The sequence below is a fragment of the Anser brachyrhynchus genome (genome assembly GCF_964034855.1).
Source record: "Anser brachyrhynchus genome assembly, chromosome: 1".
Classification (NCBI taxonomy): Eukaryota; Metazoa; Chordata; class Aves; order Anseriformes; family Anatidae; genus Anser; species Anser brachyrhynchus.
In genome coordinates this window covers 29,197,151-29,224,474 of record NC_137694.1, presented here as the reverse complement: position 1 = coordinate 29,224,474, position 27,324 = coordinate 29,197,151, and the positions used below count along the sequence as shown (strand labels likewise).

General features: G+C 36.0%; 1 long non-coding RNA gene across 2 annotated transcripts; it reads left to right on the top strand.

The window, feature by feature from the left end:
- The first annotated feature begins 358 nt into the window (after window positions 1-358).
- Window positions 359-8,913, top strand: LOC308188592. 2 transcript variants are annotated; one of them, XR_013945622.1, is made up of 4 exons: window positions 359-548; window positions 672-716; window positions 4,900-5,031; window positions 7,576-8,913. It is a non-coding gene; the product is annotated as an uncharacterized lncRNA (long non-coding RNA). The 2 variants fall into 2 exon arrangements; XR_013945621.1 differs by lacking the exon at window positions 672-716.
- Window positions 8,914-27,324: the final 18,411 nt, after the last annotated feature.

The window sequence follows — 27,324 nt, the reverse complement described above, 5'->3', positions numbered from 1 at the left end:
GATTTATCAGCTTTTCAGTCAGCAACTTAGAACTGGAACAAAAAATCTTTCTCCTCGTTTATATGGAGTCCATGATTTTATTTTTTTTCCCCTAAGCTTCTGTTGGAAAATAAATTACTTAACTAACACTTTTTACTTGGAAATGAGTTTTGAATACTCATTCCATTTAAGCCATGTCTTTGCTTAAGTACGGAAAGCACTGATCCCAGAATATTGCAAAAACCATAAACATTTGAACTTGCCTGTTTTCTTTTGTTCTCTGTGAGAACAATAAGAATGGACTACAGAAAGGATAATTCAAAGAACCTAGCAATAGGTTTTTGTTGTCCTCTCTATGCTGAAGTTCAGGTCTTAGAGTCTCTGTTAACCATGATATAGCTTTTTTTTTTTTTTTTTTTTTTTTAACTTAACCACCTCTTCAGTCACTGGGGCATAAAATAGACTGTCATTACTGGCTACCACTTTTGCTCCAAGGCAAATTGCTGCCATGTTTTACAGCAGCCTGCTTCTGTGCTCTCAACCTCTCAAGACCTACATTACAATTTGGGGTAAGGTGACTGTCCTACAGATCCTGCCTTTGATACAGGCAAAATGATTTTAGTCTTTAAAAGTAGCTGCTGTACACAACTGTTCACTTTTTATTAATTCTATTTTAACTACCTCTTTTGCAGGTAGTTCTAGCACCTATGGACAGGAAAATTACAGCTAAAATGAAGGTTATTTTTCAAACAATGTCATTGCGTTATGAGTTAGATTGTAATGTGTTCTACAGTATAAGTCTGAAAGGACTTGTATTTTGCTATTTCAGTGGTTTTATTCTGAACCTAAATGGGCTAATAGTTTAGAACTGGCTTACTGTGTTTTATAGTTTCTAGTCTGGCCAACTGAATTATTATTTTTTTATTCTTTTTTTTTTTTTTTTTCATGTGCTTATGATTAAGGTCTGCAAGTTTAGGCACTGAAAATTGCAAGTTGTGGATGTTTTTCTCCTCTACTGCCCTGAATAGAGCCTGATGGGTAGGATACTATTTTAGAGGATGGAAGATGTGTCTGAACATCTTAATGCTCAAAAGGGATTTCCATATTGCTCTCCCACATACTACAGGCCTGCTTTCATGACTAAATATCTCTCACTGTGATTTAAAAAAAATAATAATAACCCTGCTGTGTTCTTGGTAATAGCATTTGTAACTGCCAGCTCTTAGGAGAATACTTTAGTCTCTGCTTGCCATATAGGTAAAAGCTAGCTCAGGAACATTAACTCTGCAGAGGTAATAGGATTGTGGATTTTCAGTTGTTCTCCAGTTGTCTCTCATGTGCTGGTGCTTACCTGATCCTGCAGTGAGCTGGTTCAGATTTTCCAGCCAACTGGCTCCACAAACTGCCTTTCCATGGTGTCAGATAAATGTCAGCTTGGTGCTTGACTGTCCAGACTGGGAAAGGTGGTGGGACTGCCCCTTTTGGCTGCAGTCAGTCATTAGATACCTTAGATGTATTCTCAAACTGTCCTTCTCTGCATATGGGGTTTTGAATTGTATTTCTGTAGTACCAAACTCTTATTTTTATTTTTTTTGTGTTGCTGACACATCTGTAAGCAGACCCTGCAGTGTCTCAGACACACCCAGGATGTAGTTTGTTTACAGAGATAAATGTGTACAAGGACAAGAGATTCAATACACTCATGACTTTGCCAGAACCAATGAGTGTGTGAACAGCATGTTGAGTTTTTTTCTTCTCTTCAAAGTAAAATGTAGAGAATATTTTTGAAGTACACATGATTAAGCTAATGTAATTCACTGAAATGGTCTAAAATAAGCTTTTAAACTATAACATCTGTCCCTTAAATTATCCAGACCAATTATCTGTTATTTATCTTCATGTTAAGTTGTACTTAATTTTTATTTATTTTTTTATTATTTTTAATGAAAGTCAGATGCCAGGAATTACAAAACTGCATTGTTAACTGAACAATTGTATTTTCCAAGGAATTGGACCATGGATTTAATTTTTAATGGAATAAATGGATTCAAACTTTAAAACTGGTTGGGGAAGATATTCAAATCCTACTATGAAAAAACTAGAATAAATGTCAGATCTGTTTCATTCATGTGATTTACCTTCTTTCTTCATGGTGGAAATTTTATACAGCCAACATACTGACTTAGAAAAAGTAAGTGATCGACATGTGCTAGTTGTTTCCTAGTCTTGTACTATTTTTTAAAATTTTTTTATTATTTTTTTAAAGATGGAGCATTTTCTAGTCTGAAACAGGCACAGATCAATGTAATGCTTATGGTTGTTCAGAATTACAATCTTATTCAAGCCAAATTTTTAATACCATCATGCAGAGGAGGAGCAGAAGGAAAGTACACTGATTTCCTATAATACCAGCTGATACCATCTGATATGCAGTGGAAAGGCCACAGGGAAATTAAGCCAAGTATTATTTGGAAGAAAGTATCAAAAGAAAGAAGAGACAAATGTATGAAGTTAAATCACTCACTTCATTTACAAATACACAACAGAAAACTGAGCTGACTGAAAGAATGTGAGAAAATTCTGGCACCAGATATCCCCTGCCTGTGTTGTAGCTTTCAGAAATACCTTAACTTGGCAACTCAGCTTTCTCCCAAGGGCTCCCTGCAGTCCATCATTGTGCTCCATGTCCAACAGACAACAGCTTTGTTGATTTAGAAAACAAATAACTTACTGAATTTGTGCACCAAGTATCAAGGTCTCCTGATGTATTTATTATTTTCTCAGTTAAATGAATAAACATTTTTTGATCTAATATCCAGAACAGGATAACTTCATTTTAATAACTTATTTCAGTATTACAGTATCAATATTATATTAATATATTAGAACACAGGTATTAAAGCACAGAAAATGAGTAATAGTAACAGGTAGAGAAGATTGTTTAAAGTTTACTATTTCTGCTTTGTGTAGCAAGAGACCAGAGAATAGGAAGTCCCTATTGTCATATTTGGCCACATGCTTGCAAAAAATCTGCAGCTTTCATTACATAAAATTTGGAAGCTTCCCTCTGGGAAGTTTCCCAAATGCTTCCCTCCTCAAAAACAAATCAAAACAACAACAAAAAACATAACAACCAACCAAAACCAAACAAACACACAAAAATCAACAATGACCTCAATAACCTTAAAGTGAACTCAGTGAACAAAACACACGTGATGGCAAAGAAAATGGATTCCTTTGTGAAGTCTAGTACTCCTAACTTACATGTGGTCACAGGAGGGAAGCTGGCTCATAGTTCTGGAATTTGAACGGAAAAATACTGAGCAAGGGGTACTTCACAAAATATTAGTGGATTTGTTTCTTGTTCTGAATGGAAGGACTGCTGCTTCTCTCAATGGAGCTTTGGATCCAGCCTTAATTTGATCACTAACAGAATTTTAGAAATGTTTGTGCCCTTTCAGCCCTGTTCTTTCATCATCAAATTCAACTTGCCTGAATAGGTGCCAAGTCCACATTACATGAAAACCCAGCACAGTTTACTAGAATCTGTCCTTTTCCGATTGTAAGCCACAAAACATTCAAGAGCTTTAGTGTAAAAGACCAGAAATGTACATGGTACAAGATGCCATAGAATGAGAGAAAGAGAAAAAATATGTGCCATGTGCTGTTCCCCATATTGGAGATTAAAGTGAAAATGACAAAGAAACCTTTTACTTGTAAATTTTTGTTCAGGGAATATTTCTCTGCCAATCTGTTTGTTCCTAAGCATGGGAACATGACATGCTAGCCAAGTATCATGGAATTGAATTATGTGTTTGACTGATGACATCCTGGAGAGCTGCTAGGAAATTTGGGAGAATGCGTGGTTTGGGTCACCAGAAGAAAAGAAGCAGAATTTTAGTCTGACTGATTAATGCTATTGTCCCCAAAGTTGGTATAAATGTGTAGTATACACCTCCTGTGCGCAAGAGAAAATCCTAAAAGTCTTAGCTACAAATTCAAAAAGTGTGAAGACTAAATTTCATGTTACTTCTCAGATTTCCTATGAAGTCTTCACCTTCACCATGCCCCCCATCTTTTAAAGGTGTTGAAGTCTGATTGCATTTCAGTCAACAGCCAGGCTCCAGTTACTGGTCTTCCTGTTCATGAGGGAGTTAGTAAGGTTTATGATTTATAATTTTGTTGCAAGTTTAACGTGGAACACCCAGAGCTCCTGCCTCTATTGCAGTTCCCACCAATAAATTTTACAATTGCGATGGTGTCTGTGCTTGTAGGCTTTTAATATTCAGATAAGTTGTCCTGCAGTATGTTGTCCGGATTTTCCAGATTTTGCAGTTTCATAATAGCTGCTTAAATTAAATACTTCATGTTGAACAACTTGATTTTTTTTTTCAATAGTTTCTGATCAGTTGCATACCTACTTATTTCTTAGATGCCAAAATTTCTCCATGATAATACCCCTGGTTACCTAACCAGTCCAATTTGCAGCTTATGTGTCATTTGATATTGGAATTCAAAATGCTGGTGGTTTTGTTTTTTTTTTTACAAGTCTGAAATAAATATATTTTTGTGGCTTAGTATTATGATAACTTTGCAGAACTTAAAATTAATCTGTCAGTTATGAAACATCTTCTTGCTTAGTAGAAGACATTGTAATGTGAAATAATAACATAGTTCTCATATCAGCCTCAAGTTCTATTGTTCACTAACTAGTGACCAAAGTGTTAGATTTTCAGCTCCTGTAAAGTGCCACTTTACCACTTAATCCTATAGAGCACACTGCTTTATGGAAATAAGAATCTGTCCATACATAATGGCTGCACAGGAAAAACAGTCAAAGTAGTTTTCATTAGGATAAAATGAATTTAACCAAGGCTAAAACTCCAAAAACTAATTTGTGATTCTGGTCATATGTTTCAGTTATTTGAAACTTGCTGTCATCTATCTGTAGCCTTGCAAAAACAGAGTTGCCATAAAGAGGCTTTGGATGAACTCACTAAAGCAACAGAAGTTTCATTTATCCCTAAGGTAAATCTGCAGTGGAATTTTATGGTATGTATGTTGCATAATAACGCACTCTTTTGTGGGGAGAAGAATATCATAGGTTTAGTGAACTGCTGCATTTTTGATCAGGGAGTATATCAAAATAGCGTTTTTTAATATACATTGTCCTGTTTTAGTTTTGTCATTTTTATCACATTAAATTTATTCTAAACTGAGTGACAGCTGCATCTTAGAATAAAGTTACAGTACAGTAAAATTAGATCAGTGAATGCAATAAACAATACTACATTTAGAGGCTCAGATCGGACTGAGCTACAAATAATCCATCTTCTGAATATATTAGGTTATCTTATGCTTGCACATTACATTAAGCATATTAAAAATTGACTTGTGAGGTGTTGATTTTTTTTTTTTTTTTAGTAAAATCAGGTATTTTGTTAGGTAATGGAAAGGAAAGGCTGAATTTCTCTGTTTCTCTACCCAAATAACCCCTATAAGTAGGTTTTCTCCTTAATGGTCAGTGTTTCTGAAATCATGGGTAACATCTTGATCCTTCCAATATACTTGATTTTTTTTGAAATTATGTAGTTATGAAATTATATCCACTGCTAATATTAGGTTGATCTTACACAACTCCGAGAACTCTTGTAAAATGTGGTACATTTAGATCTTTTGGGGTGCTCACCAGCTTGTAGGATTGAATCTTTTCAATAAAGTGTTATTTTTCCTAATTTTATGATTAATGTTTATTAAAGTCAATAGCATATAGTAACATATATGTGGAAACGGATCCCTCTTTATGTTTTCATTTCTGGAATTTATCTGTGGTGCATTTATACTTATTGATTAAACATGCTGATAATGGTAAGTTTGCATTGGCTTTGCAGTTTTTTTTTCTGTAATCTTATTAACTTCTTTTTTTTTTTTCTTTTTTTTCCCTCCAAGGGAGTAAATTGATTTATACGAGCATGCTGTTAATGTTATAACTCCTTGTCTAGCCCCTTGGGTTCTAATGTTTTTTAAACACAGTACAATTATGGGAAACATTATGTAGGAATGACAGCATAAATCATCCCCATAGGAGTCTGAACAGTCTGGGGAGTAATCGTATAGAGCCCTGCTGAGGTAAATAAAAACAGTAATTTGAAATAAATAGAAGACCAATGGTGCTAATGTGGATGTCTCAAGAATATCATTAAGTTTGTAATGACAATGTTTATTTGGTGTAATGATATTGGATGTAGTGTAATGCTGGTGCTTATATCGTAACTTTATAGTTCATGATCCTGTCTTTTTCTTCAGAGAGCATAGCAAGTTGGCTGTGACTCCAGATCTGTCCTCCAAACACCAGCACTTTCTCAAAGAGCACATGCATATGTGCAAAGTAGCAAGATTCTCTAGGACTTTGGTTAAATTTAGTATCAAATATTGACATTCCAGGTATAAAAATAAGCTTGTGGGGATGTATTTGTTCTTTATTTCCTGATTCTATGTTTACCACAGTCAAGATGTTGGAAAAGTAGGGAAATTAAGTACTAAAAATATTTTATCTGACTTTCATTCACATGCAGCAGTGTTGTTGTTTAGGTTCAACAAGGGTCTTAGCCCACTTTGTACTCTGAGTGCAGAGTGAATTGGACAGCTGGGCAGCCTAGTGGGCTTCTTGATTCACAGTAAATTCTTCATCAGTTATTAATACTTATTGATATTCCAAGATATTGTTCCTCTGCTGACCTGCAGGGGAATTAAAGTATGACTTTAGGATACACCGTGAAAACAGTTAATCTGAAAAGGAATTTTTATCAATCTGTAGGTTTTTAATGTGTATAAATCTATATAATAGAAAATACTTAAAAAATATGATCTTTTCATTAAAAAATTATTCCTGCAAAATAAATTAAACATCACACATAAAAGTATAATGCCCATTATACTGTTACTATTACATTATTACTATTATATTATTAATACTACGGTATTAAAATAAATGCTGTTGGATGTTGCCTTTTTTGTATGTACTGATTTATTCCAACATAACATATAAAAGCTTATTGTCTTAGAACATTACTTACTAATACTCGGCTGGTTTTATTGTTATATTTTTTATATTTTAATATTGCCTAGGAACAGGTAATACAGCTTTCAAATGAGTGATGCAATGTTTTCCCTTAAAGTTCTTACAATTTGAGGGAGACTAATTTTCTATATATTGACTGTTCAGCTTTCAAATACTGTTCTGCAGTACTGTATTATGCCAGAACAGAGTTTCTGTGAAACATTTCATATCATGAAACGGTGTTCTTTGAAAATATAAGAAGAATGAGAGAATGTAGATGGTTTGGTGTTGGTTTATGTCAAATATTTTGCTGCAACCTGTTATGTAAGTTCAGCTTACTCAGTTAAATAAAAGTACTTAGTTTGGGTAGTTGTGCTATACTAAACTAAGAATAAGCAGTACGTAGTCATTTTCAGTATTTCTTCCAAAGAATTCTGTGCTTTTCTCCACAGTAATATTGTGGACTTTAATAATTGCTGTCTTTCATCCAAAGCTCTCTTCAACTTTCTCTTTCTTTTATTACTTTTCCTTTTTAGACTACTGCCTCTTTTGAAGAGAAGTAACCTACTGAGCATTGAATCTGAGCCTTCAGGGATGTTTGTCAAGAGATTCACCTATTCAGCCACAAACTATATGTTTAATCCATTTGTGGTGGTTTCTCAACTAGGTCATAGCTTACTGCTGTGGAATAATTTTGAAGTTACAGCTTCATATTACAACTGATTGTGAAGTAGTGTCAGAAATATCAATATTTCTGGAAGTGGACCTTTACAACAATGCTCACTACATTTCTCTTTGCATATGGTACTCTGCAATAAACAAATTTTCTCCTACCATCGTCTTAAAAAGAGAAGTATCTCTTGTCTATTATTAGATTTATATATTTATTTGCTTATTTATTTTTGTATAACAAGATTTTTCTGTTTCTAGACCACAGTTCCTACATATTTTGATGCATGCGTGTAATCCATAGATCTGTCTTATTAGACATCTTGAATAATATTTGAGTCATAGATAGAGCTTCCAAAGGAACTTAGAATTTCCGGTTCCCCCCTCTGTGAATATATTTCAAGTATGTTTTTGATCCTGTTGATGACTATTTTGAACATTGATATTCCATTTAGACTTCTAAACCAAAAAGAAATATATATATTTTTTTTAATACTAAGAAAAGCTTACATAAAAGTGCCATTAAAAGCCTAAGATTTTAGAAAAAAAGCAAACACAAACAAAAGTAACTTCACTTTGGATTTAATTACTAAAAGAATACCATATTTTCATGAAGTTTAATTTAGAATATCCCTCCTTAATCTCATGGTTCTGGACTACAGGACCAGCATGACAATTCTGTAGTATATGCACTACAAGCATCACAGAGGAGGTTATAATTTTATCCTGAATTTGCTTCTGAATGCATAGCAAAAAAAAAAAAAAAAAAAAGGCAAGTAAGAAAGATCTTTTGAAAGAATAATTGTCTGACATAACTCCTCAGCAAATACCCCCCTCCATTTGGGAAGATAACCTGAGGTGACATCAAGTCAACTCAGCTAAAACTTTTAGAAGATACTTCCAGATAGAACAAAGGAAATGTTATTGTAAATATTAAATGTTCTGATTTAATTGTGAAATGTGTCTAATCATAAGAAAAACGTCCATACTTTTATTTGTTGCTTTATCTCATTTATCCTGTAAGATTGGAAAGAAGCAATAGATGATGCTAATAAAGCTGTCTGGTTGGACCCTGCAAACCCTGTGAGTAATTGTAGTATGAATTTCATGTTCTAACATTTAATTTCTATTAGTGTTTGATTTTATTCATTTAACTATTGCTGATTTCCTAGAAATCATTTATCTAGTCTTTTGTATTAGTTATATGGAAGCAACACTTTGACTCGCTTCTAAGTAGTGGTGCAATAATCAAAATAACCTACATATATTTGTGGAAAATATATTATTATGTAAGATATTTTGGAGTGGGAGAAAATGATGTTTTGATTGAGAAACATTTGCAGGTTTACATTTCTATACCTAAAAATTATCTATCTAAAAGAAAAACTTTTCTTCTTACATGTGTTGACATGGGTATGTAATGGAGATCTGTCAAAGCCATTTTCAAGCTTCCGAGTTTCGGTACTGGAAAAAAAAAAACAACATGAAAATCCAGGTGACAAGTATCTTTTTGCATCACTAGCCTATACTGAGCATGGAGTTGCAGAGCTTAATTTCTGCAAGTACTTGAAGTAGCTGGAGAGCTGTGTGTACAAAATCATAGAAGAATTCATGGTGCAGACATACTTTGAGTGACACCATCACGTAAGAAAGGAGTTTACTGATGTAGGCTTGCCAATAGTGGCACAGTCACACAGGGAACACAATTTCTGCTGGAACAGTTGTGGCTAGAAACACCAGGATTACATAAAATACAAAGCATCCAGAATTGGTCTGGGATATTACTTTTTAAGTAAAAATGTCGTAACAGATACTCCTCTTTATATTGGAAAAGTGTCACTGTGTTTCTTGGTACACGCCAGGCAGATGTATATTGGTTTTGACCAGACCTGTCTCTGCTAACAAGAACCTGCTAGATGGTGCTCTGTAAGTATTCCGTGTGCTCCAGGGGCATCTTTACATCTTCAATCTCCACACCAGAAAGGTTCTGCAAAATAATCATTACCTTCAGGATGGAACAAACCGAGTCTGCTGCTATGCTTTGTTTTACAGAGTACTCTACGTCAGAACTCTTCTGTGGAGTACTGTGGAGTAGCAGAAGAGAACCGCTGCTGATTTAGACCACAGCCTCAGGCTGAATCCTTCTCATGTCCGTGCTTTAATCATAAGGGGAATGGGGGGAGGGAGGGGGGCATCATAAATAATCTTAGGGCAAAAGGGGGCCTGCAGCCTTTAGAAAAAAAAATAATACCATGACAAGGCATAGATATTTTAGTTTGTTTGACTTCTCATGCTGTGTTTAATGAGAGAAAACATGAAACCAAATTAGGCTTTAGTTTAAGCACATGCATATCTTTGCTCAGCCGCTGTTTATGCTGAAACTGGAACTGAAATGAAAATGTTTATGCTGAAATGGACCTCAGATGGTTTTGATTCTTGAGTTTTTATTTGATCTAATCTTCTCGTACTGTAGAGTGTTAAAGTAAAAGCTTTGTTTCTGGATCACATTTTAGTCATAATTCCATACCCACTTAATTACAATTTCTCATCCTTCCTGCAGTAACTACTAGTGCTTGGTTAAAAATAATCAAGCCTTACTGAAGCAGAATGTTCCTCAGCACATACAGTTCTCCCCAGGGAGAAGGTAAGGGAACAACAACATGTGACAGATGTTAGTCACATTGCTATGTGTACTACTGGAAGGCATTCAGACACTATTGTGACAAATGTGTAAAAACCTGCATAGAATAAAGCAAGAATAGGCAATATATTGCAACAGGTGAAGTACCGTACTGAATTATCTGATTTTTGACCATCATTATCTAACTTCTGAACTACATTTTACTCACCGTTATCTGCCTGGTTAAGTGCTTTCTCACTATCAGAGCCGTTCTCTGAAAACAGCTGTTCTTCAGAGGAAGGATTCCAGTGTAGATTTTACAGTGAATGTAATCCTTTAAAGGGACCAAAGGAACTATTATTATAGTTTGAAATCAAAAGGAAGCTTACAGTGATTTCCCAGGATGTACTGATGTGATTGAGGCATTGAAATTTGAACTGATTATCCTCTGAGAAGTTGGGATAATATCAATGATGAAAGAATGCCAGCCCCCCCAAAACAGTCATTTTGATATACCACTGTAGCAGACAATATTTTCAAAAGCTAAAATTATTTTAGAGTTGACTGAAAGAATACTTGCAAAATTAGGATGGGTGGAAGCTGAACCAGAAGAACTGGGAGCGTCTTTTCTTTCTGTCAGCATGTCTAAATATGGTATTTGAGTTTTGAGGAGAAAAAGGAGTTAGAGTTAAATGGAACAATATCATTAAAGTTAAAATTAAAAATACTAAGAAATATAGATTTGTGGCTACTGAGCAGTGTGTGTGTGCACATAAAAATACAGCATCAGGGAACAGTTCTACATACTCTTGCAGTTCACAGGGTAAAACACCTGATCGATAAAGTGTCAAACCTGGGTTTATTTTGTCACCTCCTGACACATTTCAGTATCAGAAAGAAAGTATACTTTGAAATAACTGAGGATCAATCAATATTAGATTTTCTTCTCCCTTCTTTTATATTTTAAGAAGGAGCCATAGGACTTTTCAACTTTGTATTAGATGCAAATTACTTGGTGTGAGACAATATTATATCATAAATATTTTTGCAGGTGAGAAATTTGATCAGCATCTATATGAAACACACAAAATGAGAATTTGGAAAATCCCTCAGGCAAACCTCAGGCTGGTTTACTGAAGGTTAAACTTCTTTAACTACATGAATAATTAATTTTTGGAATGTTTCTTGCAAGCAAACCTTAGAATACAGAACATGGTATTCGAACAGCAAGATAAACCTTTTCTGTCAGAAATTACTTTTTATGCAGTATCTACATTATTATGTAATATTTTGGGCAGATAAAACATCAGTTTCTATGGTACCAACATGACGAATGGTGATGAAGTATATGAAATGTAATTAATCATTCTTTAAAGCTAAAGGAATAAAGTCACCTCACTGGCTGGGAATTGAAAGTATGATATCAAAGGATCTTGCTAAGCAAACTGGGTGATTAGGTTTCAAGACAAAACTGTGAAGGAGTGATACTGAAGAACATGCTTAATTTTAAGCACAAAAGTAACATAAAATATTTCAGTGTGACTTCAAATTAATGAGATGCTTCCTGAAACCAATATTTTAACTCGTGTAAATGGACTTCTAACACATACACCTGGAGTATTTGAATTCATTTACTAGATAGCTTGAAATTTCTGTGTGTTGCTCCTTACTCTATAGGACTGTGTCCTATACAGTACATATGCACATTGTGATTAGAAATGCACACACACAAAAAAAGAAGGATGGGAAAAACAAAGGTGTTCTGTTAATCTGCTGCTTTTTCAGTGTGGTTTCTCTATATTTCAGTAATTTCAGTTAGATCATCACTTTGTGATTAAACAAATGTAGTGAGTGATGAAATAAGGCTGTGAGCCTCTCCAGTTCTGGTCTTTCAATTTTTGAGATACTGAGTCTTGCTTCAGGGAAGGTTTTTGTATAACTGGCTAACTGTGTAAAATGCTTTGTGAGAGAGTTTATTTGTTTGAGAAGAAAACACACTCTTTAACTAAAAGCTGCTTAATTGATAGCTTAAAATGGAAGTTCAGAAATGGAAGAACTGTTAATGCTCCTGGTAATTCTCTGTTGTGCTAAAAGGCACAACAGGGGTGCAAAGTGGAACAATGAGTGCTACTGATCTCCCATAGGAACAATGTTACTAAAAAAAGCCCAGCCAAGCTGTTACACTAGCATGGGTTTAAGAATCAGTTAGTTTGCATATGCCAGAGAGCGGTAACAAGTCATTTTATAAAGCTAGGTAAAAATACTGTCCTTTTGTGCCTTGAGAACAGTCTCAGAAACTGCTTTGTTTAAGCTGACTTTTATTTTCATGCTTCCCGTGACTGAGAGTTTCTGTTCAGAAAATGAAATATTTATGGTAAACTGCATCTACCACTATGCTGGCCTTAAATATAGTCATATATCATTGAAACTGAAATTGCAGCAGTTGTTTATTGAGAACAGAATTAGGTAAAACCAGTTTTGTTTTATGTTGTTTTTATTTTTAATGTCTATCCTCACTGAGATTGAATGTATATGATTATTTGACAACGGTTTTACATAAGTAAAGTTATTTTTTAGTAAAATGGTCACTTGGTGGAGATGGATGCAGTTTTGTCCTGCAGCTCTCTAATTAAGGGAAGCTCTGCACCTCAGCTGTTACCCTTTATTGTTGAGAGGGCTCAGGTCTGAACTTTGATCATCAGAGTGACATGTTGCAACAGTGCCTTGTACATGAAACATAATCTGCTGAAGTAATGTAGATGAATTCAGCTTCTCAATGTGACAAATTTGACATACAAATAGTCTTGAGTTTGTTTTTCTTTTTCTTAGCTCAGTACTAACATTTTTGTGTATGGTGGATGGATTCAATACCGATTTCTATCTGATATATGATATGCAGTTGCTATGGCTACCATTTTATCTAGAAACTATAGCAAGATCATGAAGAGTTGAAATAAAGCTAAATTAGGAATAAGTATTCTGTATTTTTAATGTTTATTCAAATAAGTACGCTTGTTTACCTCCCTGTATTTGAGAAGAGTTTATAAATAATACTCTTCTGATAATACATCAACACAAGTGCCATTTTGGGGGTGAACAAAAACATCATTAAAACTCAGTTCAAAACTCAGTATTTTGCAAAACATCATATGGTAAATATCAAAACCTGAAATACTTCTTTTTTACAGTTTAGTTATACCAATACATGAATCATCTCTATTACTTAGGTTTTGATTTAGAGGTTTACCACTGGATTCTTTATATAGTTATGGCACAAATGTTTTGTTCCATGTCTAAAATGTATTCTGTAACTGAGAAAACAAAAGGTCTAGACTACAACTCGTTATTCTTGGATTGTGTGTTCATTGTTTCTTGCTATAGTACCTCAGACAGTGCTATCCTCATTCTTGAATTTGAACTCGCGAATAGCACATTTTTACTTGGTGATATATCCGGTGAATTCTGGGTCCTTAAGCACAGAATAATCTCCTAGTCCCTTTGAGTTCAGGGCTTGGGGTCAGATTCAAATTGCCCAAATACCTTTTGTATCTCACTGTTAGAAGGCCAAGTCTCAGGCAAACTAATTGTCTGGCCTTTGGCCTCACCTAGCTCTAGAGGCAAGCTCAGGTAATTTCAGTCCTCCACTTTGGTTTTCAGTTTTGGTGCATCGGGATGGCTGCTAGAGTATGCTTAGAGGCATCCTGACCTGGGAAAGCAGTTACCTATGTCCTCTGTAATACCTCCTATGATTTAATAATGGGCAGCAAAGCTATTGAATTCAGTCTAAATGGCTAATTCAATCTAAATGCATTGGTCTGCTCAGACCTCTTTTGCTCGGACTGCACTGACTTTGGTACAACCTTTGTTGGTCACAATGGCTTTCAAAAGGAAATTTAATTTTGTGGCTCTGTATTAGCTCCTAAGTGTTCCAGTGCCTCACCACTCTCAGAGTGAAGAATTTCCTCCTAACCTCTAATCTAAATCTCCCCTCTTTTATTTTAAAACCATTCCCCCTTGTACTGTCATTATCTGAACGAGCAAAAAGTTGCTCTCCATCTTTTTTATAAGATCCCTTTAAATATTGAAAGGTCGCAGTGAGGTCTCCCCGGAGCCTTCTCTTCTTCAGGCTGAACAGCCCCAGCTCTCTCAGCCTTTTTTCACAGGAGAGGTGCTCCAGTACACTGATCATCTTTGTGGCCCTCCTCTGGACACATTCTAACAGGATCACATCTTTCTTGTGCTGAGGGCTCCAGACCTTGATGCAATACCCTTAAGTAGAGCCTCACAAGGGCAGAATATGGAGGCACAATCACCTCCTTCGCCTTGCTGGCATCTCCTCTGTTGATGCAGCCCAGGATGCAGTTGGCCTTCTGGGCTGCAAGCGCCCACTGCTGGCTCATGTCGAGTTCATCCACCAGAACCCCCAAGTCTCTGCAGGGCTGCTCTCAATGAGTTCTGTACTTCTATCTGGGGCTGCCCCAGCCCAACTGCAGCACCTTGCACTTGGACTTATTGAACCTCATTAGGTTCATGTGGGCCCACTTCTCAAGCTTGTCCAGGTCCCTTTGGATGGCATCCCTTCTTTCTGTTGTACCAACTGCACCACTCAGCTAGGTGTTATCTGCAAACTTGCTGACGGTACATTCGATCCCACTGTCTATGTCATTAATAAAGATATTAAACAACATCGGTTCCAAGACAGACCCCTGAGGGACATCATTTGTCACCTGCCTCTACCTGGGCATACAGCCATTGTCCACCACTCTCTGGGTGAGGTCTTTAAGTCAACTCCTTATCCAATGAATGGTCCACCCATCAAGCCTATATCTTCCCAATTTGGAGATCAGGATGTCACATGGGACAGTGTCAAAGGCCTTACACAAGTCCAAGTAGATGACATCGGTCTGTCTTCCCTTGTCATCTGATGCAGTGACTCCGTCATAGAAGGCCACCAGATTGGTCAGGCACACTTTGCCCTTGGTGAAGCCATGCTGGCTGTCTCAGATCACCTCCTTGTCTTGCATGTGCCTTGACATTGCTTCCAGGAGGATCTGTTCCATCATCTTTCCAGGCACAGCGGTGAGGCTCACAGGTCTGTAGTTCTCTGGATACCCCTTTCTACCCTTAGAAATGGGAGCGATGTTTCCCTTTTTCCAGTCACCATACACTTCACCTGACTGCCAGGACTTTTCAAATATGATGTAGAGAGGCTTTGCAACTCCATCAGCCAGTACCCTCAGGACACTGGGATGCATGTCATCAAGCCCCATAGACTTGTACCTGTTCAGTTTGATCAGGTGGTCTCAAACTTGCTCTTTGCTTACAGTGGGAGGGACTTTGCTCCCCCAGCCCTCATATGCAGGTTCAGGGAAATGAGAGACATGGAATCCTGACTGCCAGTGAAGACTCAGGTAAAGAAGTTGTTGAGTACCTCAGCCTTCTCTGTGTCTGTTGTTACCAGTTCACCCTTCTCATCCATTGGAGGGGGTACGCTCTCTTTGGCCTTTCTTTTCTGAGCAATGTAGCTATAGAATCCCTTCTTGTTATTCTTTGCAACCCTTGCCAAGCTCAGTTCCGTCCATGCCTTGTCTTTCCTTATGCCATCCCTGCACATCCGCACAGTATCCCTGTGCTCTTTGCAGGCCACGTGTCCCTGCTTCCACTGCCTGTGCATTTCCTTCTTGTGCCTCAGTTTGACCAGCAGGTTCTTGCTCAGCCATGCCGGTTGTCTGCCCTCCCTGCCTGCTTTCTTACACAGGGGGATGACGAGTTCTTGTGCTCTAAGGAAAACATCCTTAAAGAGTCACCAGCTCTGTTCAGCTCCTTTGTCCCTGAGGACAGTGTTCCATGGGATCTCATCCACTAGGTCTTTAAATAGCTCTAAATAGCTAGCTTATCAATTGGGTGGTAGGGAAATACTGCTTCATTTCAAGAGACTTGTGAATATTTGTGAAGGGTGAGAACTTCTTTTTTAAAAGTCACTGAAATATTGTAACTGTGACTTATTCTGCAGCAGCGCCTCCAAAATTGCCTACAGGAAAGTTAATCTGATATGCAGTGGATGCAAATACATTTTTGAAACTTTTATCTTAGACCTATGGCTTATCAGGCAGAGAACATCTGAGAAAGCATAAATGTTTTATCCTTGCAACCTAATAAAGAAGGTGTGATAGGCAGAATATTGGAGGCTTTTTTTCAGGTGATACTTGTTAGTACCTTTAAAAAAGTAAGAAGAAAATGCAAAGAAAACAAATCTGTTTTCTCAAAGCCTTATGTATGAATGAATATAAAAATTAAAATACTGTTTAATACAAAATAAAAATAATTATAGTTTGCTTACAGTAGCACATTTTTCTAATAAGAAAGAGTGCATTCTTTTTTAAGAATGGATTGGGGTGTACTAAAATGATTCATTGTGTTTATGAAAGCTTGTCTGGAGAATGGCAAGGAACTAAATCCTCATTACAAGAAATAGTTTCAGTGGCTTTTTTTCTTGTTCAGACACCTTTGGTCACTAAGCATACCTCACACTATTATGGATTTCAGCTTATTAGCTGTACAGTCATTTATTTCACAATCGTCATCCTATTGTGAGAATCTTAAGTGCAGTACCTTGCTTATTTTGCATTTGTCAGTCCACCATCTGTGAATTGTTTAGAATACTACAAAATGTTTTATATTTTTAGACCATTCATGTTTACTAATTTCTGCTCCCCAAAGTATTTCCAAAAATATTGATTGCAGTTTCATTCCATGTTTGTCAATTGCTATTTATAATCCTGGATTACAGGTGCCTTTCACATTATAAAATGTATAGTGACAAAAAAAAAAAAAAAAAGGCAAAAAAAAAAAAGCAAAAAAAAAAAAAGCTGGAAGCATATTTCTTGTTCCCTGCCTTCCCAAAATAAGTATATAAAGGCAGTTCCAAAAATGGTAAAGAGTTTTTGGTTGCTGAAGATTCACCTGCACCTGCATTCTAGGTCAGTTAGAATTTAGGTGATCTGAACATAGGTCTAAGATAAAGTGCCTCAAATTAATGTCTTAATACTGCTTAAGATAGATCACTCACCTGGTATTTAGTAGATGTTCCAGCCATGCAAGGAGACATTTATTTATGACTGTAAGCCTTCATTTTAGAAAATAAACCAATTTTGCTGAATAAGGTATTTTTTTTACTGTGATAATGCACACTAAGAATTTGATTTTCTTTTTAACTAAAGTAGTTGGTAAGTAGTACAAATTGTGGTGTGATTGTAGCTATGTTTGCAAACGTGTACTACCAGTATGGTTTATTGTCTTTCCTCTAGAGGAGAAACCTATACTAACATTAGCATTTTATGTGAATTTTCTTTTCTTATACTATAGTGCAGATTTAGTAATGTAACAACTTAGTTATAATGATCCTTTTGTTGTTGTATAGATAAGACCTTCAACCATATTTTTATCATCAGTGTTTTTTGCAGTATAGACCATTTTAATTACTCATGGTCAATAACTCAATAAAATTCATATATATATGTATGAATTATATATATATTTATATATCCCTACAAATACTGTTTGTTTAGGACGAGTTACAATTTCCCCTATGAAAAACCTGTCTTTCTATTGCCTCCACTGAAATTTAGGAATACTGAGAGGTACTCATTTCTAAAGCTCTGTAATCCACTTTGGGGCAGCACAATATATTTCTTGTACAGACCTCAGGGGGCTGTCTCTGCAAAATTCCTATCCTCTGCTAGTGCAGTCCATACCGCTGTGTCTGTATTACTAAATAAAATACAACATAACATGTTCTCTGACTTTTAAGGCAAATGTCACATATAACTTGTGTTCATATAACCAACCTTTCCCTTCTTTATCTATGTTAAACGTTGTGGCCATATCGTACTGTCTACTGGGGTAAGTGCCTGGCTCATGCTATCCTAGCAGTATGAGGTAACTTGGGAGAGCAGAATCTGACACAGCAAAACCATAGTAAGGGAGTATGCTAAGAGTTAAATGAATAAGTAAAAAAAAAACAAACTGCAGGACAGTGCTTGAGACTGTCCCAGACCTGTTTAATTCTCTAATATAGACCGAGCTTTTGAGACTTGCCGTTTGTCAGAGAATGATGCCTGGGAATTAAGTTTTTTCTTGTGCTCAGACTTCACCAGAAGATATTGATTATAAATAACTTAAATATAGGCTTCATCTGACCCTTTTTTCTAATGTTGTTATAACTTAAAATAATGAAATGTTCCTCACTGACTTATAATACTGAATTTAATAAATTGTTCAGTCTTATCCGTTTCTTCCATTGAGGCAGCAGAGCTCTTTCCTATGCCTCCCATCCCATGTTTCAGGATACATAGCTTATGAGTAAAGATGCAGAAATCGTTTAAGCATTGCTTTCAAAAAAAAAAAATCACGATCGTCCTTTCCCAACCTATTTCTTTATAGGCATAATCTTTTGTGTAGTTAAACTTCAAGCCAAAGAGAAAAAAATATATGTATGGGTTATAATTCTTAACACCTGGCAGTGTATTTAGAGGAACAAGTTGGACTGGTTTTGTAATGTTTGGAGTTTGGGTTTGTTTGACTATGAAACAGGACCAGATATGATCAAAATATGAATTTAAGACTGGAAGGGGATATCTTGGGTCATTAAATCAGGATCCTTGCAATTACAAGTATCCATGTCATGCAATATTTTGGTTTGTCATAACATTTTTGCAGGTCTCAAAATATAGATTTTATTTTAAGTTTCCTCTCTTTGAAGGTAAAATTATTATTTTTTTTCTTCCCTCCAGAGAACACCCCCTCACTATTTTAAATGCAGATGTTGCAAGTGTGTATAGCCAGACATTTTTCTTTTTATTGCAAGTAGGTTGTGCACTGCGCTTTTAGACCCTTTGTTGTGCAACAGTTACCGTCCCTCTGTGATTGCAGAGGAGTCGCTTTGTTCAGGCACCTTTTACAAAAGAGCACTCTACATGCAGAAGACATCCAAGTCAAATGCAGGAGGCAGATTTTTATTGGCTAAAACACATAAAAGTTCACCAACACGTGAAGAGCATTTGCTGGCCAAGATAGGTACCAGTCAAGGGGGGAAGGTTGACTTTTGCTGTTCCCTGGAACAGACCCTTGATAGTTCTTGTCATTCTCTCTCTTTTTTTTTTTTCCCTCCAAATTTTATACCTTTATTTGTTGCTTTTCTTTTTAACTTGATTTGATAAGGGTCCCTACCTCAGTAATCCTCTAGTTGCAATTTTACCTTTCTTATCTTGCCTGGTTTTACTCTTCAGATCTTCTCCTTGCTTGCTCTCCCCTTGCAGTTTCCTCAGTAGGCAGAGCTAAGGTCACACAACTGGCAGCATCAGTGCTGGGCCTTGGATCTGCTCCCAGGCAGCTCTGGTCGTGGTACAAGACTGTCAGAAGTGGCTGGACAGAGTTACAACTGTGTCGGTGTAAAGTCCCATTGTATGTACTGTAATTAACATTTTCCATACACATAGGTATGTTTATGTTCTCAACTGTATCATTAAGGTTGTTTATGCACAGGCCATTGTTCTGAATTCTTTAAAGATGTCATTACATTTTCAAAAAATGTGTTGCTAACTCATAAATCTTTCTCTACCAAAATTTTGAAATTGTTTCACATTTTGAGAACGTGTTTAATTTCAATGAAGCATTAAGGAAATAACTGAATGCAACTGAATCACTTAGTGCTGTTACGGAACATACCTAACACCTGAAAGTGTTTCTACCTAGACCCCACCTGAAAGTGTAAGCTTTTTGTTGTTGTTGTTGTTTGTAAAGATGGGAGGGGAAAGAATAGACAGGTAAAAAGTAAGGACAGAAAGGCTTAGGTTAGTGTAGTTTGAAGACAGGTGGGTAGTTCTGATTTGCAGATTAATCTGCAAAATATAGTATCTGCAAAACTTTTTGCAAATAAAATAACTACAGAAAAATGACCAAGTTATGTCTTCTTAAACTTATCCATAGACTTTTATTATTATTATTATTTTCCTAGAGACATTTAAATTAATGCTTTTCAATGACACCATTCTGATATATTAGGTTGCTGGTTAGAAGGAGTTGATGTTCTTACAAAGTTAAATTGCTAAGAAAGATTGTTTTTTCCTTGAATGTGTCGAATTTATTAAACAGATTAAAAACAGAATTCTTAAAGAACAGTCCCACTCTAGCTACAGCCACAAGGAAAAAAGTACTATACTTGTGGGGAAGATCAAAACTGATTTTTTTTAAAATTTATTATTTAATATAGAGTATATCTGCATGCTTATGTCAAACAGTAAAACATATGACATGGAAGAATTTCAAAAGTGATTGAAGTGTAAATATAAACTCATTTCTGGTTGTCGCTTCTCTGTAATTTGTTTATTTGTTGTGTTTATTTAAGCACTAATGTGCAGGTAAGTTAAGATTTTGATATTCATGACACTAAAATATAGGAAACCATGAGTGTAAGCAGATAATGAGTAATGGTGAGTGTGAAATATGTCCAACGGAGGGAACAGTAGAGTTGGTACAATCAGACTAAGAGTAAAAACCATAAACACAAAACATAAATACATATAAGATTTACTTAAAAATATGTTCTGGGAAAGCTAGAATAAGAAACATCTCAATTTAGTGCAACGCAGGAGCAAACAGAATTATATGAAAAAGTGCAGCAGAAGATGAAATTGGATTTGATCCCTAATCCACTGTCCAGGTACAAACACGCTGAAACATAAAATTACTTGTCCATATTCTCTTCAGAAAGTGAGTTTTCAGGGAGGATTCTGAGAATCACAAAGGCTTTTTTTCAGAGTAGCCAGTAGAGAAGGAAGACTTTAGATCTGTGAAGAAAACAAAACAAACAAAAAACCAAACAACAAGATGGTAATAGCAGCATAAGTGTCACCACAGGCATGAATTACCACTTGTTCTGCAAGGTAAGCATTCATTCCAGAGCTGTGAAGTTAATGCTGATTAGTTAAATTGTTACCTTTATTATTACTTAAGTTTATACATGTGACTTTTCACTGGGGCAAGTGCTAATTAGTTAAATGATACTCTTTCATAGTTGAAGTTTATAAACTGTGAATTTTTTTACATATATTCCAATTGCGCTTTAGAGAAGGGGTAGCATCACTATTGTTGGATAGTAGTTGGGTAATGAGGAAGAACTATGAAATTGAGCAATATTGCCCTGGTGAGCTAAGGATAAAATTCTAGGCAGCACACTAAGGTGGGAGAGATGTCTATACGCATATATGTATATATATGTACTAGTTCAGGGTTTCTTCAGGAAATAGTCCTTCCCTGTGACACCAGCACAGCACTTTCACCAGTCTGAATCTAAGGGGACAGTTGGTTGGTTTAGTCAGCACTACAAGAAGTTTAGAATACAGTAGCTGATGATCAGGTATAGATTGCTGTTGCCTTCCCTCTCCCCACCCAATACCAACCAACAAACCAACCAACCAAAAAATGCTGCTTAATTGTGACAGAGGGCTTTATAGGGGAAGCCAGAAATCTTAGAGATTTTTCTTTTTTTTTTTTTTTTTTTCCAGGGTCTTCAGTAAGCTGGGGAGGTTGAACTAAAGAATAGCAATTGTTGTTGGTGTAATATAGCACAGTTCATACTACAGTCTGTTGGTGTCCTGAGAACTAGTGCTGCCAGTGATTTAGAGTGCAGAAATGGGTAGTGGGGTGTGGCTGGTGGTTGGGTAACAAATGGCAGCGTAAGAAGCAAGCCCCTCTCTACAGAGAGTGAGAAGTTAAGAGAGCTGGAAAATCCTAAAGCTTCATGAATGAGCGAAAATAAATACTCATTGTCTTACTGGTTATCTACCCATTCAGAATTTGGTAGAAGACACTTTTACTTTTAAATACAGGTTAAATTTTGACCAGGCTTATAGTAAGTCTGTTTTCAAACTAATTTATAGATAACAAATATGAATAGTAATTACATTTGGGAAAAAAAATGGCAGGCATAATTGTTCATATTGTCATTTGAAATGAAAAATTTAAAGAACTGTCTACAGATTTAAAGTGTGGTGACAAGCAACACTATAAACAATGCATTTTTTAATGGTTCCTTTAAGGAGGTAAATCATATTAAAGACACTAAGGGATCAATAAAGCATTAATTTTTGAAAAATTCAAGAATTATATAAATATTTTTTTAAGTGGATGGATATATGAAGAGGAGGAGAATGGATTGCCAAAAATATGTTAGAGAAGTTAGAGAAGGGGGGGATGGGGAAGAGATATAACAGCTTAAGATGACAATGTGAAACGAAAAGAGGGTTACTGGTAATTTCTCAGTAAGCTTGTATTTAGCTTAACAAGACAAAATGTTTGGAAGCTGTGTTAGAAAGACACAGTGTTTCTAAGCAGTAAGTGTAAAATAGAAAACTTCATGATATAGATTAATATCTTGAACAGCTTTAGAATATCCTTTTGACTTTCCTTAACCAGAGCTGCAAAGTAAATCTTGAAGTATTGAAATGTCAGGTTTTCCTCTCCTCATTGTATTCTGGATTTGGCGTATAAGCAATCTCCTCAGCTAGATATTTGACCTTATTAGTGCCATTTCATACTCCAGAAATAAAAGAATATTAATTTCCTGCCATTAGAGTTTCCTCAGATTTACAAGAAAGATCAAGAAGAAAGAGCATTTCTGTATGCTCAGTCTTTGTTAACTAAAGAAATGCTGTATCCTAAAAAATATTAATGGTTTGTCTGCCATTTATTTTATCCTTTGTTTAGTCATAATTTATTCTGGGATATTTAGCGTTAATTTGTCTGTTGTTGTGACTTACTACAGGATAAGAATAGGGGATATTGTGAGGGTTGACAGTAAGCTAGAGAACATAGTAAAACCAGAGATTTCGGTGCACAGGAATTACCCATTGAGGATGAGACAGCAGTGTAGATATTGTAGCTTGCTTGCTATTTTTCTTACTGAGAGGAGTAAAATTGAGGGTGGCCATGCATTTTATTTTAATGATTGAGAGAGAAATTGCATCTGTCTCTGAGAGTAAAAAGATAGTGTAGTTGGAGTATCAGCATGTTTTTCTACTGATAATATAATATAATAAATTTCACCCAGGAGTCATGCCAACTAATTAAATTTCCTTTTAAGTGATGTTCCACATTTTTATGTTGGAGGAGACTGTAGGGACTTTTCCAGCTCCAGGTTACTCAAAATTATAATCTTCATAAACATACCACAGAAGGTGACAACTCCCCCACACACACCCTTTTTTTTTTTTCCCCAGTGATATTTTTGTGAGTCATCACAAAAAGTAGTGGTAGTGGTGTAGTGGTGTTTTTGTTGCTGTGTTGTGTTTTTTTTTAGGAATTCAATCAGAACAAGAAGTCTCATGGCCAATATAAACACATGCACAATATAAACACATAAATACATGTAAAGGAAAAAAAAAATGTGTTGTTTTATCATGAAGGGAAAAGACTTCTTCAGTAGAAGGAAAAGTAAATCAGACAGACAAATGATGGCAAAGCATTGTTCCTTGTGCAGTCAATAGTGGCAGATTGTTTGACACCAACAACTATGTGCTTTTTACAAATAATTATGACACCAGAAACTGGAAAGGGCTTCTTAGGTCATCATTTGTCTTCCATTGTAACAGCCCAAGCCACAACATGCAACATGTGATATTTAAAGTGATGGAATAATGCTTTCTTGTTGTTTTAATATGGAAATATAGACATGCTTGATAAAAAGATAAAAGTTGTGAGTGCTGAGAATGGAAAAGTGATGAAAATTTCACACAGACGTACTCCTTTTCTCTAATTAAAATAATCTAATGCCAAAGAAACCCGAAGTCTGAAAAGGAAAGTCGAGAACTACAGTTTCTTTACTGCTCTAGATGCACAGTGGTGACTCTCTTATGCTGTAGAATTGAGTGTGATATTTTCTAGGATTTATAGGTATGTGTGATATTTATCATTTATTAATATTTTGAATATATCGAGCCATTGTGGTATAGAGTTTCTGTATGTTCATAAAGGAGAGCAGAATAAAACTATATTCGCCAAGAAATGTGTGCTATTTTACTAGGATTTTCTGGACCCCCTTTCCTTCCTTTAGCCACTGTGCACTTTCATTCTTGATAATTCCCAGGACAGATATGAATAATCTCTTTAAACATTTTGTGTTTGAGGCTAGCTGCTCCTCCAGCCATGGTAGACTTGTAGAGAAGGAAAGGAAGCCAAACTGTGATGGTTCTTCTATGTTTTAATATTAGTGAAAAAGCTTGTAGCTAATTACAGTACCCTATGTATGAAACGCATCTAGCGAGTCTTTGGTGTGTAGGCTATTCTAATTTACAGAATAAATAAAAGTAAAAACACAAGGCATTCTCCCTTCTGCCTTCAACCCATCTTTTTCAGCAGGAGTGCTGCAGGGTTCAGAAGCTGCATTGGCAAATAGTGCCTGATTGTTGCAGTCCTTCACTCTGCCAGTTGTTGTTCAGAGAGCAGCAGGGGAAGTGAAGCACCTTAGAAGTAAGTTCAAAGAAGCTGCAAAGATGAGTGGAAAAATGTAGAGTAGTTAGAATGTGGGGAAGAGAAATAAGGTCTAAATTTCATCCCCTCAAAGGTGTTTGCCTCCAGCTGGGGCTTTTAGATCTCAGTTTTCTTCCTGCTGAACTAGCTTCATTTTAGTGTAGCTGAAAAAATAATGAAAGGTAATTTTAAAGATGATACTGATTTAATTACACTTTGCTGTGGAAGGCAAACTGCAGTTCATCTTCTGTCTTCTTTTTTGTTAGTTTTGTTTGTTATTTTTGTTGTTGTTGCTGTTCTCCAGAGATAAGCACTACAGGCTTGTTTTCAGTTCTTCAGACAGAATCATAGAAATATTGGTTGGAATGGATCTTTGGAGGTCACCTAGTCCAGTCTCCCACCTCTAGCATGACTGTTGCTAATCTAAATCATGTCAGCTGTGGCTTTCTCTAGCTGAGTTCTGAAAATCTCCATGGGTGGATATTCCATGCCCATTCTGGACAACCTGTGCCAATGCTCAGGATCCTCCCAGTGAAGAATTTTTTTCTAATGCCCAGTATGAACCTCACAACCTACAATTCAAGGTCATTTTCTGAAACGTTTGACACCATTATTTTTTGTAGCTCCCCTGCAATTAATTATTCTAGGCTGCACTTTGTTCTTCTCAGCCTTAATCTCCTCTTTGTCAAACTAAACAAGCCTGCTTCCCTCAACCTCTCCTGTAGGCCATGTGTCCTCTGCCTCTTGAGAGCCCTCTCCTATACTTTTTCCAGTCTCTTAATTTTCTGCTTTAATTAGATGGAACAAAGCTAGATAGACTATTCCAAATGTGCCACATCAATGCCAAGTTGAAAAAAATTCAGTGACTTGGGATCCACCATGACAAGCCCGGGAGCTTTTCAGCAGGGTTACTCTTCAGCCAGTTGGTTCCCATCTGTCCCAATGCATCCAAGTATTTCTGCCCCAGGTGCTGAACTTGGCTCTTCTTGTTGAACTGTGTGATGTTTCTGTTGGCTTGGTCCCCAAGACCTCACTGAACTGACAGTGGCATTTTTCAGAACAGAGTTTTTCATTCAGTGGCTGTAACACTGTAGAATTCGTCTTGTTTTAACTTGGAAACTTTGAAGTACCTTTAGTGGCAAATAACTTTATAATATGTTTCCCGACAAAAATCCTTAGCCAGAATTCACTGCTTTATTGTAATTGTTTCATTGTCTTAGAAGTTAGTTGGGTTTCATTTGCAGAAATCGTGTAATGTAGGAATGAGCAAGTCTTATGCTTTAATTGTAACCTTGTTTTCTCTAATCTCATAGCTATTAGGTTTGAATTAGCTTGTGGTCTAATATTTTCTCAGATACAATGGGTCCTGAAAGAAATTTTGCAGAGTGCTGAATTGACTCAATGTGTCCCAGGGTCAGACCTAGAAGTGTCAACAGTGACAGATATTTGCAACTCTATGAAGAGACTCCATATAAATCAAGAACATCTACATTTAGATTACCAAATTAAATGTCTGTTCATTTCATGTGGATTCAACTACTTGAGGAGGAGGAGAGGAGAGGAAAATTAACCTTCTAGCTTTTTTAGAAATGTACCAATGTTGATTGAATTATACCTTTATTGCTAATAAATGTTGTTTACCAGCTGGTAGGTAGTATGCCTAAGACTTTGCCTATTGCTCTTTCACAGCATGGTTACAACTTCATAATGAAATCACAGATTCATAGAGGCAAAAACACAGCTGTTTAAGCCCATAAAATAAATGGTTTACAAGAAAAAGCATAATCAGTAGTATCAAGTATTTTGTCAATTACATTAACAACAGAGAAATAGATAACAATGCCTATTTGACAAGAGACTGTTTTTAAGATGTTATATTTGCAAAATGCTTGTCTTTTCTTATTACAGAAAGCAACAAGACATCATGAAAGAGAGATATCCATTATTCATGAATTTAAATAATCTGACTTGCATGTGGAAAATAAGACTGAACTAGATTTTATATTGGTACAGTGGCCTTCTAAAAATTACAGGCAATTATTGTTTGTTGTTTTCTTAAACTAATCCTGTTTCTTCAGAGGCTGATTCATTGTATGATCTTGCAGTTAGTAAATTAAATATTTTCTTGTTAACTTCAGTATAATTGACACCTTGTATGACTCAGAGTGCTGAGAGTAAACAACTCGGCAGAATTACCCTGTCACATCTGTGGGGCTGATTAGACATAAACATCAGTCACGACAGTTTAGGTTTGCTGTAGTACATGTGGCTTCTCCAGATGCCCCTGTACTATAAGTGTGGATATTAACTAAGACTATGTTGGTGCAAAAGACCAAAGCAACCCAGAAGAAGAATATCCTTACTTTATTGCTCCATTCTATTTTTTAGGCAAGAACTGTTGATCTCAGCACAGAATTAGTGACTAGGTATAATATTCAATGGAAGAGTCATAGGCAGATGAGTCTGTATC